Below are 12739 nucleotides of genomic sequence, written 5' to 3'. Positions count from 1 at the left end.
ACAGCAAAAGTGAACTGTATTCAAAGCAATTTAGTAGTGGCTGGTTAAATAAACCAGTCAGGGTATTGCCAGAACCATTCAAATTAGAGACAAAAATAAGTTTAGCAATTTCATCACAAATTGGAAGTGTCTAGGCTGGTAGCTCAAATAAAAAGATGTAGTAATCTACATTTGAAATATGGTCATCCATCATGAAGAGAAACTGGCATTTTTCCATGTACAATTAGAATCTTGAAAAACAAATTACAGCAATTACTTCCCTCAGATTATTGAAGACACCTCTATTTCAACATACAGTGAAATAGAGAGTAGCTTGGATAGGGAGATCTCATGAAGAACTAGCTGGTGCAAAATGGGGTGTGGTGTGGGGATGCAATAGATGTCACTCTCCCTTTGGATCAAGGCTAAATCCACGTCCCACCATGGTGTTAGAAGGACGCTGTGCTGCTAGACGAGCCATTTTTCAGATAATAGCAAAATATTTACTTAACTCGAACTTTCGCTCTGAATGTATTTCCTTTACAGATCCACACAAAGATTAGGTTTTATGTCAAGCAATTAGCTGGAGGAGGAGTCTGAATATGCTCCTTATTCCAGCATTATAGAACCAAGGACATCAGTGATTCCTTCCCTAACATGAACTACAAGAAACCCATCCTGGAGTCACACTTCCTATTCAGCCACTTACTTCCAGCTTGCAGACAAGATTTCATTGACGACCTCACTCCAGTTGCCAATAGTCCCTACTCCGACAGTCTCAGCAAGGGTTGAGTGAGCATGTGAGCTTTCCTCTCAACCCAGAGATCTGATCTCTCCAAGTCATGACTGACTTTGTGGACAGCCAATTAGTGGGATCTAGCACAAGGAAGGCTACAATTGTGCTTGCTATTGCTGTCAATATTACAGTAACAACCAAAGCCTGATCTGTTGCAATGCCTTGTACAGTGTAAGAGTCACACAGCTTAGAATATAATTTATAAAACATTACCCAAACACGTGTGTGACACACCATCAGAGAGAACAGGATGAGATTGAATAGTGGTCGGAAAAAGGAGATGGTGCACAGTGGTAGTCTACTCGCTGGTTTCTATGGGTAACCATTGTCATGTAAATTAATGAAATTTCCACTTGCTGGTCTAGAACAAAAATGTGTAATGAGTTAGTCCCATCTCTACAATTTAGAAATTGGGTGGATCAGGATTTGAATGAGCCTTCCATAGAAATACGGTTGTGCCATAGTTGAGGCATGCGTTGTGTTTCAGGCATGAATTGTGCTGCTTTTAAATACTAATGCTATGAATGTCTTTGATCTGGTCTTTGAAGGGTGTTATATTTCCTAGTTAGTGCAGCCCAGAAGGGAGTTGACTTAAAGAGTCAGTGAGTTTATGTGCCTGAATACTACTCCTGTGTTTTGTCATGGATGTTATCTGATCCACTTTTTGCTTTGCTGCACATCAGAAGGCAGATAACTGCATAATACCAATGAACCCTTTGTTATGTTTTTAGATAGGACCACCAACAAACATCTAGTTTTCTTTCACAAACATTTAATGCAGGGGAACTGACACACAAAAGGAAATTTTACCCTTATATTTTATTTTGCACAATGTTCTGAAATGTTTAGTTTTGCAATGTTTATAGTGCTTTAAGCAGAGGAATACCTGTCAAGAGTGTAAAAAGGGAAAAAAAGGACTTGCAGTTTCGGGGAGTGTAGTGGTGGAGTATGATGTTGGGACTAAGGTTATTTTGCTTGGTTACTAGAATGAGGAAATATACAGAGGTTGAAATAAGGGGGAAACTTTTTAAAGGGGTAAAGGTCAGTTTCCTACCTTTATCAAGGTGGCAGCTCCCTTCCCTCCTTCACAGTGGCCATTGGATTAAATGTACAAAGCAAATGTTTTAAAATCCACATGGATTTTGAAACATTCAGAGGCCCAGGGCGAAGTGTGTAGTGTTCTGGCTTCCTCAGGCCTATGATCCCACCAACTGCAAGTCCTGCAGCATCAGTACTTTATTGGCTTTTAAAGAGCTGGTTCTATCATTCCCGAAAATTGGACACCCTGGCTGCAGCAGGCCAAACCATGCACAGGCGTGCTTATGTCTAAATACAGAAAGCCTTGCAGTGCCAGAGTAGCACAGACATGAATTAATCATCTTGCCAGTGTGAGATCATTCAGTGTATAACAGCACAAATCATTATGTGTCCAATGAAAATAATGGATTCTGCATATTACTGTCACATTATCTTGTGACAGTATTGTTATTAGCTTGTGTCAGCACAACTATTTATATAAAAAAAGACCTTGAAGGCAGCTATTGTATGTATGCTTTGATCTGTTTCCATTTCCTTCCATTAGTACATCACACAACAAGCCAGCCTCCTGGAGAGAGGGTCCCTCAGTGGTTGTTAGACTATAGGTATAACCTAATCCAGTAATTAATATATTCCAGAAACTCCTCAATGGTGACTGGATTGGCTGTTAACATAACTGAGATTTCTATGATAAAAACACAATTTCCCAAGGAAAGTCTTGAGAAAATATTGTTACAATTCAGTTGTTACAATTTCTTCCTATGTATAAATATGGCAGCTACCATGATGGGGCCCCCAATTTCAATTGGGGCCTCTACAGACTAGTATAATACAAATAATTAACAACAACTAGTTACATAGGAGAACCACTGGAAACACTCCAGGCAAAGACTACCTTCGGACTGCACCAAAATGGTACACCTAGATTATTATAAATCATCTAGGAGGATGAATAGGCCTGCCATTGCTTTCCAGACAGAATAATCAGTGCACGTGCCACATCAGATGACAAAAGCTGGAACGACTGAGTGTCAGGTATAACAGGAAAAGTTATTCATGACTTACACGCCTTTCAGTCTTAGCATTTAGGACAGGTTCACATTTACACACCTGCTTGCTGCCATATGTGTCGGTGTTCACCTGCATGAGAACTGATTTGTATTAATCAAGACACAATCAAAACAAAACAAAAACCATACTGTGCAATGGTAAGATAGAGATATTAAAATGTAAGCCATTCAGTGCATAGACCGACTTCCTATGGTTGTAGAATATCTGACACATCTGGGATAGCACTGCGATAGACACTACCAACAACCAACACCACTCAAGGAAAGTATCGGGGAATTCTCAAGGCTAAGAGTTCCCCCCTCACTGTATTAACTTGCCCCATTGCATATCCTCTATATTATAGGGCACATATTAGAGATGAGCTAAAACAAGAACTTCCCCCCGCCCCCATTCCTTGACAACCCAAACACTTGTGGTTTGGGTGAAATGGAAACCAGATCCAAGCCAATCCCATTTTTGATTTTGGAACACCAATGGCCTATGTGGCTTGCAAAGCAAAAATCCAGCCTCCATGACTGATCTTCATTATGCTATGTAGTTCATTAATGACATTGATTAATGTCAATATTTAGCTACAAAAATAGGAATAGAAAATACTACGTATGGAAAAAATGACCAAATTACAACATCAGGAAAAGTCTCTGTTCAACAAGGGTTGCCTTTTTGACTAATTTAATTAATAATAATAATAATTTAATAATTTCCCTCCTCTTATTATACTTTAATAGAATGTACAAACTTGGCCTATGGTGCTTACATACACACCAGCTTTCTAGGCTAAAGCAAAGCTCAGAGTTTGCTTCAAGTCCAGCCAGGCTGCAGTCTTGCACAGCTGAACTCCTCCAAAGCAGGGCTGTTATCACACTCCCTTCACACAACAGTATAAAGCTCTCATACACAGAGCACTGTTTTCCAGTAAATTGGTTTGGATAGTAATGCTGTAAAGGTCTGCCTTTCTTCTGTCTGTTGTGATAGCATTAATCTATGCTCTTTGACTCAAGGCTTGTAATGGGAAAGCTGAGCAATTTAATCACACAGCAGTGTGCTTACCTATTACACTAGTAATGATAACAGAATGAGTCAGTGTGCTGTGTACCATAAGTAGGATTAATGAAAGGAGATAACCCAGCTCTCTCTTCAGCATATCAGAGAAGACTATGATTTATCACAGAAGGGCTTGGGACTCTCTTGGAATTATCCACTAGACCAAAATCTTTAACAAAAATTGTTGACTTCCTGGATGATACAAGTGCATGAAAATGGAAGACATTGTTGTCCCTATGCTGGGTGGTAGCAGTTAAGGCCTTGCAGGTTGACTTCATGTTGGAGGAAAAGTTAGTGACATGGAATCTGCATATTTTATTTACATTTATACACCAGTCCTGAAACAGAGGTGGTCACAAATATCATGCAGGCTGTGATGGAGTGGGATATGACTATCAAATTGTGTTGTCTGTTTTGTACCTGTGTTGAAAATATTGTCACAGGGGCTGCACTAGTTTGGACTTGCCCAGTGGCAGCCTATTACAGTGCATTCCAGACAGCTGCCCTGCTTGGGATAGACATCTGACACCTCACTGAAGTCATCAAGACTGCAATCTGGGGCCATCAACTTTCAATGACTAATCTGCTGGCCTGTGTACTTGTAACAATGGTCTCTCTACAAAGCGGCCTGCAAGGGCAGATAGCAAACATGACTGGTGCATCTAGAACATCTCAGTTTGAGCACATGGCACAGAGATTGAGTCCCTATTTAAGAGTAGAGTTCTGCTCTGTGCAGGGGGCTGACCATTACGATGCACAAGAAAGATATGTAGTAGAGTGGGCAGGAGGAACTCTCCACGCCTGAAATGCTGATGATGAACCACAAACTCACAAGAGAGTGCCTCTCTAGTCTGTTATTTTTCAAAGACGTGCAACTCTCCAGTGTTTAAAAAATAAAGTCAATACGGTTAAGAAATTCCACTGCTAAGTCTGCGTACTTAGCTTTCCTGCTACATCATCCTTGAAGAGGTTACACAAGTAACCACGCAGTATCCACAATCTAGGTGGAACTCTGAGGAAATGTATGTAAGGGATGCTGGGGCTCAGGAGGTCTGAGGCATTGGTCTTCTGGGCTAGAGCAGTTGGAGAGAAGCATTTCAGACAAGAGGCCTATGCCCAGGAGTCTAGCCCAGAGTTAGATACAGTGACAAGGTTCTTCCCAGACTCAGTTGGCTTGGAAGAATATAGGACCCAGTGGTTGGGTCTACTTGCAATTTACTGGTGTTCATACCTGGTCAGTTTGTAACACAGCAATCCCTTCTCTTGAAGATGTCAAGTAACTTAAATGCCTCGTTTCCAGGGAGAAACTCCACTTCAAGAATCAACTCCAGTTAATCAGGCTCTCTGCCTTAATCTGTCTATTTGCCACACATCCATCATCAAAGAGCTGCATCAGAAAAACCACCACCATAGCATTTCTTTCATGTGTAAAATCTTGCTAACACACTAAGAAAAAGAACTTGTAAAACTATGTAAAACTCATCTTCTGGTAACTCCCTGCCATAAGAAAGGTTTTAAAAAAAGACAAGTAATTTTTAATACATTAATTTCAAAAGTTCAGTTTGAGTTTGGAGTGAAGGCTTGGATTAGTTCTAATTTTATTAGAACTAGTTCACCCAGCTCTATTTTCCATGTCAAATATGTCTGAGGTTCAGAGCAAACAGCACAATGGGAGCTGAAGTGTAATTACTGAAGACTTTCCCACTGCTCTAGAAATACATTTTGAATTCCTCTGCCCTTTTCAGCAGACTATTGCTTCCCTGATTGATGATGGGAACATACGCAGCAGCCACTTTAGTTTGCCAAAACTCGAGGGGTGTGTGTGTGTGAGTCTGACATCAATACCCTAGTCAGACTAATCAGCCTGGCAGTTTTTAAAACTGTTACACCCCCCCTCCCTCCCCAAAAAAACACTGCCTCCTGCAGCTGCAATAAAAAACTAGAGATTCTTCTTTGAATAGCGTCTCAGTGGATGCTCCATGTGAGGATGTGTGCGCGCACCTGTGCAATCTTGACCAGAGATTTGTGTCAGCCAGGTTCGTGTGTCTGTGCCTGCACCATAGACACTCTGGTGCTCTGGATTATTATAGTGTGTGTGTGTGTGTGTGTGTGTGTGTGTCACACACACACACACACACACACACACACAATATAGGAAGGGACAGACCCATTGCCATTCCAGTTTCTTCTCACAGATCCTGTGACCTGAAGTTTGGGAGTGCACTGCTTACCCCTTCCCTTCCTTATTTTTTTTTGGTCTGATCTGAGCTTTGATTTTCTTTTCTTTGGGCTTCAATCCATGGCCTCGAGTTTGGGTTGTGTCCAAGATCCCTGGCTTCAAACCCTGCCAGATACACCATAAGTCTTTTCCTCACAGTGACAGATTCAAGCTGCCTCCGCTGTCTTGGGGAGTCTTGCATCCCCTCTAAATATAAGGTCTGCTCAGGTTTCGAGAGCAGATTTAAGAATTTGAGGGAAGACAGGCTAACATGCCTATCAATGGAATGCTCTCTGAGACCAATGGGGTCCGAGCCATCCCCCTGTACATCAAATCTGCCAACTACCTCTGCTCTGGCAGTAAGCAAAGACCCTGGGGACTCTGTGGCACCACCCAAACCCTCTAAGAAGAAAAGACCTCATAGTCCAGAATGGGATAAGAAAAAAGGGTAACGTGGCCCTCTTGGGCTGGTAATGTGACCCTCAGGAGACCTCACGTCCAGTTACAGGTACCGTTGGGGTTCTCATCCCCTCTGGTACCGATACTAAGGCATCAGCAGAGAAACTGCAGACCAACAAGCTGCAGACCCAGGGTGTCACTGACATTGGCTCTGGGCTCAGTGCCTTCGAAGCATGGGGACTCCAACATCAAGACAAAATCATCATCTTGCACTGTTTGTTCTTCAATCCCGTCTCCATTACCACCTGCCACAAGTACTCCTGAGGAGCCCTGTTTGGAGTCCCTGGTACAATCCAGGCTCCTGTTCTCAAGGACCTTTGCATTCTGGAAGAGCCTGAATCACCACTACTGAGCAGTACCAAGACACTCTCCATTGGTACAGACTCATTTTCATAAATTGCTTAACCTCTGTCCCTATCATCTTGGATGATGACTTGTCCTCTGGTACAGACATGGTCCCGACGCAGACTCTTTGAGGGTATCGAGAGAGATTTCAAGATGGTACTGACTCGGCGTTTCCCGGTACCTCCTCACAGCCAACCAGCTATCAAACCTCAGTACCAATACAAATTCAGGTCCTCTCTGGGATCCAGTTCCTACTTGACCTCTGGTACTAGCACTTTCCACCCTTCCGATGGACATGGGGGATGACAACTCATATGACTGAGGTGTCCATACAGGGTCATCCACCTTCATGCCTCTCTCCCTTGATAGTCAACATGAGGAGCAAACTCCCAGTACAAGATGTATTCAGAGAACATGGCAAGGACAACTTTGGGGCCCTCCCACTTTCTCTTATGCTCCACCTCAGTGGGCATACTGCCATGGGCCCCCTATGGCAACTGGTGGTACAGGGTCCCATCTATTAAGAGGGCACATCAGTTGAAGAACCAGTACCCTTGAGCCTTGAACCTCAGGCACATCCCATGGAGGAGCAGGAACCAGCTGAGAAGAAACCCCTCCTTTCCACAAGTCCTCCTTTACCAGATGAGGCTGTCATGGCTCCTCCACTTCTTACCCCAATTATTTCAAGGCCTTTCAAGACCTGACAAAATGTATTGTGGACAATTTACAAATTTCATTAGAGGAGATACAGGAACCCCAGTATTCCTTGTTGGACATCCTCCATACATCTCCCCAGGGCAAGGTTGCTCTGCCTATTAATGATGCCTCTTGGTCCCAGCACACACAGTGTGGCAAACTCCAGCCCCCATCCCACCTATGTGCAAATGGGCTGACAAGAAATATTCCACCCAGCAGCTCAGAGTATTTTTTTCTCTCACCCTTCATCCAGCTCTCTGGTGGTTGAGGCCACTAGCAAAAGAAACAGACATTGGTTCTGTTCAACACTATCAGGTAAAGAGCTAAAGAGATTGGACTTTTGGGTTGCAAGACCTACTCCTCTGAATCTTTGCAATCCAGAGTAGCTAATTATTAGTCCTGATGGTGAAGTAGAATTTTACAAACTATAAATTCTCAGCCTGAACACCTGCCTCAGGCTCAGAGAGAACAATTTCAGACCCTCATTTTACAGAAGTCCAAACAGTTGCCAAGGCATCTCTCCAGGACTTGCTTGATGCCACTAACACAGCTACATTTCCATAGCTGCAACAGTTGTCCTGCACCAAGCTTTCTTGCTGCAGTCTTCCAGCCTTCCCCAAAGAACTTCCTTTTCAGGGGCGGAGGTCCGTCCCTCCCTTGTGCTGGAGTGCTGGGGCATCTAGGGCACAGGCATGGACCTACAGACACTGCTGACAAAAATCTGCAGTCAGGAGTGCACAGATGTGCACACATCCTCATGTGGAGCACCCCTAGGGATACACGTCTCAAAGAACTCCAGTTACTGTACAAGCTAAGTAAACCGCTCCTTCTCTGTTGTTTCCACCACCTCCCTTTCCTGCTGTTGGCAAGTGGATTCCATCTATGAAGTGGAAAGAGCTTGTGAGCTAAGTATCCCTTCTAGAAACATTTTAATTTGAAAGCTAGATTTTATTTCCTTATTTCATGTGCTGAGCTGAGTACAGCCTAAGTGAGGTAAATGAGAGGGGTGATATAGAAATGGTATACAGATTCTTTCACATCATCAAGGCCACATTCTTTAAATCCAGTTTGATAATGACTCCAGGTTATAAACGTCTGCTTAACAACCCCTTATATGACATAAATGTGTGTTAACCATCAAGTTTCTATGGGGACAGATGTTTACAACACAGAAGTCATCCTAAAACTGACACCCTTTTTGGCAGTCTCAGGCCTGGTCCATACAGCTGTGATGGTGAAGGGTGTCAAAAATCCACTTGAGTGCTGTAACTATGCCGACCTAACTTCTGGTGTAGATGTGAATAGGACGACAGAGGAATGCTTCTGTCCACCTAGCTACCATTGCTCAGGGAGATGGTGTTCCTACAGTGGTGTTCGTCCATTGTGGTAGGCTCATCTACAGTACAGGGTCACGCCATCATAGGCTATGGTGCTGTAACTTTGCTCCTATTAGTTCTGTTCTGTGGGAACGGTCTCAGAAGAGGTGAAGGACTGACTGTTCTGTAAATAAATATGAGATCATGGATATCAGTTCAGAACCACAAAGCAGTATGTGCCCCATTTTCATGGGACAATGGAGAATATGTTTGATGAGGTTTTTTGTTGTTGACTTGCGTGACAGAAAGACCTGCTCCATGTGGGACTTTTCTACTACTGCATGTCCCCAAATGGCATAAATTATAATGTGTAAGTCTGTGTGTGTATTATAGATGTGTATATATACACACACACACATAGAAAAAGAGGGATGCAACTGATTACAATTTTCTGAAGGGGGCTCAACTTTGAAAAGTTTGAGGGGAAACATGGATTGTTCTTAACACTTGAAAACCAACTGCTAGTAGGTTAAGCTAATTATCGAGAGCAAAACACAAAAAGTGGGGAAGTCCTTCAAGGTAAAGAACACCCACTTTCTTTACTCTTGCCAACTATTCATAGAATCATAGAAGACTAGGGTTGGAAGAGACCTCAGGAGGTCATCTAATCCAATCCCCTGCTCAAAGCAGGAACACCACCAACAAAATCATCCCAGCTAGGGATGTACCTCATGGCAAAACAACATTTAGTGATACTAACATGTGCAACTTCCATTTGGTTCTCATTTTCTCTCTCAACTGCAGTTTCCTTTATTAATCTGCACATAGTGCAGGGTGCAGAAACTAACATAAAACCTGTGAGGAGCAGCATGAGCCTACAGAAAAGACATTCTAAAACAAATATCAAGTCACTTATCCTATTATTCTGGAGAAGTGGGAAATTATCTTAACTACTATTGTTCTGCTAATTATTCCACTAGGATGAGCAGACAATAGCTATTAATTCGCTTTTTTTGTTGCACAAATCCCATTTTCCAGTGTTTTACTGTTTGATGCATTACTCTTAGCTTCTTCTCACCCAGATACAACTCTTTCCCCTTCTCCAGCCCAATAAAAGCAAATGTCACAAGTGCCAGTAAAAAAAGGACAGTCTATTCAATCCTCAAAATATTCAATCCATTTTCTCTCCCCCTTTTAACTTCCCAATCGGATACAAGACTGATAATCTCAGAACCCAACAGAACATTAAATAAGTATAAAGAGATCAAATGAAGAATTTTTCACCTTCCTATCCGAGCTCGAAAGACCCTCCATTCCCCCACAACACACACACTTATAACCCCTTAATCTTGCAAGCTTGATGCCCCACGCAGCAGTTATGTTTCTCCCGTGAAGACACAGGTAGACATCCTTGTCACTGATTCTTTATTTGCCTATAGAAGTCACTCTTACATAATTTAAGAAAGTCTCTGTCTGGTCCTCATAACATGCCTGTCATCTTTTGCCATGAGCATAAAAATTAAACCCAACCACTTCCATCAACTTGCACAGCCCTTTTACCTTCATATTGTGCAGTTCATTTTCTGTACCTATTCTTTTCCCTACATTAGTCTAATACGTCTGTAGTCATACAGTGAACAAAACAATGGGGAATATGATTTAAGGAACTGTCCTGCTTTGGGAATGGACCAGATCTCAACTACCTCTTTTCCATCTCTAATTTCTAATGCTGTGAAAATTATAATGCAAACATCTGACAGTCCTGAATTGAATAAATTCAAGATAATTCAAGGCCAAGAAGTTGTTTGCAGCCATTATTGATCAGAAATTTTCTGGAACAGTTCTGAAAATACTTCATTACAGGGAAGCTGGAAAAAACTTTAGCCACTTCTTGTAATGCTGCTACTGATCATTGAATTTCACAATGTTTAATTGTGTGTGTTCTGATGCAAGAGAGACATGATCCAAGACATAACTGCAGAACCCAATAGGATATTAAATACCTATAAAATAATCTTGCCAGGTTACACATTTTAGAAAAATCACTCTAATCTATGACATTAATGTCCTCTTGTCTTAAAGTCACTTTGGTTCCTCCTACTCTCCGCCTGTGGTGCATAATACAGTAGTCTAGTCTCCTGTGAGCGATAATATTTTGGTCTAATTTCAGTTGAGTTCAGTGTGTGGGTGCTCGACGGTGTTAGTGGCCTGTTAGTGGAGGACAGACTAAATGATCTGGTGGCCCCTTCTGGCCTTGAACTCCATGATTCATTCTCAGAAATCTAGACCTTTTATGTGAGTTATTTTAATGCTATAAACACCCCCAGTGTCATTAGAACGTTGTCTTGCTAAATCTAATCCAAAAACTAGTGTTACAGTATTACAGCTTTGGGTAGAGTGAAAACTACAGTTAAAGTTGCATGATATGTAGAACAACAACTGCTTTCTTTTTTCTAAAATCATATTAAAGTTAATAATATTCCATTAAATAATGGAGTTCAATAATCACTAATTTAAAACACATGGTTGTGTTTTATACCATACCTTTGTGGTACAAAAAATATTCACATACAACTTAACTGAAAGTACAATTCTGGATGGCAATATGGCCATATTTGTGGCTTGTAAAGAGAAACAAGACTGCATTATTTTTAGAAAAATCTAATTTGCTCATTACCAGGCACTGCATATTATGTTGTTATTCATCTATTCTGGAAATGATCTGAGATTTTTTCCATTGTGCCCCACATTGCAAAGGAAAAGGACTTGATTCAATTTTGTAATATATTTAGGTTCTGACATGGAAGCCAAACAAACAGAGTAGACCTATCAGGGGTCCATGCGAGATCTTCTGCACTGTAAAAGCTAGACTTTTTTAAATTAAAATGATTAACATCTTAATAAGGATGGAATATTCTACATCAGTCAGAAATTATGTGACATTATTAATGGAAATGTTTTGCCAAGATAATGGCCAGTGCTGCTTATCTGCCATAGCAATTAAAAAGCACTAATAAAATAATATAGAGATAAATTAGTGTTTAACATTATGGAGCTCATCATGAAAAAAACTAATTTTTACAGCGTTAACTGCAACTTGTTAGGGAAGTCATTTTTGAAAGCTAATGCCACGATAAATTTTAATAGCATGGGTAGTGCACACTTCAACTTCACATTGATTATACATTTAAAACTCCACGGAAAATACCCACAAACAGGGTAAATAGAAGATGCATAAAATGTAACCTGAGCCAAATTAAAATGGTGCCGATTTCATCAACAGCATTTGTGTGTGATATAGTTATTATTGACCAGCATCTGTACACATTTAATTACTATCACGCTTCCTTACCTCTTCTACTTCCCTAGAGAGGTCCATGAATCTAGCTAATCTTCTTGCAGGGTTTACTGGCTCTGCTGAATACTAAATAGAGATCTAACTGATTTTCCCCCCACAATCTTAATTAGTGGTGGCAGGGGTCTCTGTATTTCTCAAGCCATAGTGTCTTAAGTGAAGAGATCTGTGAAGCTTGAAAGCTTGTCTCTTCCACCAACAGAAGTTAGCCCAATCAGAGATATTACCTTACCCACCTTGTCTCCACTGAAGAAATAAGCATGCAGTTTTCTCCCTCCATACAGGCTGTTACCTCTCCTTTTGCTTTCAGAGTGATCATCTCACTGCTTTGGAATTAGCATATAATCTTACTCTTTCCAAATTAGTTTACACATGGAGCTTTCCATAAGCAAACATGAAGACACTTTGCTCCTAACAGAAGA

Source organism: Natator depressus, chromosome 1 (genome assembly GCF_965152275.1).
Source record: "Natator depressus isolate rNatDep1 chromosome 1, rNatDep2.hap1, whole genome shotgun sequence".
NCBI classification, from domain to species: Eukaryota; Metazoa; Chordata; order Testudines; family Cheloniidae; genus Natator; species Natator depressus.
Note: the sequence above shows the minus strand (reverse complement) of the source record.